Here is a 1161-nt window from a genome sequence, read left to right on the forward strand (position 1 = left end):
ACTCCACCAAGGGGCCCCGAGTAGGATGCAGGAGACCTGCGAACCACCAGCGAATTCAAGGAACCTGAAGAAGAGAACGTGAGAGCTTATTCGCTAAAGCGTCCCATTTCTTGTGTCGCATATTGTATATTGTATCTTATATCGTGAAGCGAGTTATGATACCCGGTAATTCGCGGCGTGTTGCGTAGTTTCCCGTAGCCCTTGTTAGTTAAACCCACGTCGAGGCCATAAATAAACATGCCGTGACTTCAGTATCTCGCGACCTGAGTGTGTGTACTTGGTTAGGCGTAGTCGAGAGGAGGAGCATTTCGAAGTTTCAAGGGTTGTTCCGCCCCAGGGTTCCCGGGGTCGTGTAGTCTATCCCTTTGCTACTTTCTGAGCAGCTGGCGCCCAAGAAAAGTTGTACGTGAGCGGATACCTTGGAACGATAGATCGCTTTAGATTAAAGTACGTTTTACACCTTAAAGCATTTAGATAATTAACCCCGTCGAGCTTCCCTGACTTACTATATATAGGTTTCCGTCACAACTAATAGGAACCATCACTTTACATAGATATATAGAACACACACAGTTTTATACGTAGAACTGAGAATTTGGGAACTTACTTTGAAACGTTAGTAGTGAGAAATTCCATCGGAATTCATAGAAATTCAGAACTTACTTGCTATGAAACATAGGCAGATAAGGGCCATCGCGTTGCTTAGAACTTTCGAACTTGCTTACTTCAACAAAGATTTCTATTGGCTTCGTCCGTTCTTTTAGAAGAGTTTTTGATAAACCACATACTTTTCACGCTTCTGATGTCTTTGAAAGTTCGCGAGATGTAATCGTTTAAGTTTTAAAATGATTACTTAGTGTGGATTATTATTTAGTAACTCGCTCATAAACGAGTCTGCATGGGAATTAATCCATAAGTTTTTAAGCCTAGAATTTATGCAGTTATTTGTTATTCACTTATTGCTCAAACGACAAAGATTCTGACCACTTCAAAATGGATGACTTTCATCAATTTTCTTAAAAATTGAAATACTGCCCAACTGCTTGCATTAAAGACTGTAATTAAAGCTTTCAAAACATTTTACCTCTTATAGATGAATTCTGGAATTGAAATTGAATGTTTGACTTTTCTAACTCCTGTTTAGACATCTTTCTATTGGAA

The sequence above is a fragment of the Xylocopa sonorina genome, unplaced genomic scaffold, assembly GCF_050948175.1.
Source record: "Xylocopa sonorina isolate GNS202 unplaced genomic scaffold, iyXylSono1_principal scaffold0085, whole genome shotgun sequence".
Taxonomy (NCBI): Eukaryota; Metazoa; Arthropoda; class Insecta; order Hymenoptera; family Apidae; genus Xylocopa; species Xylocopa sonorina.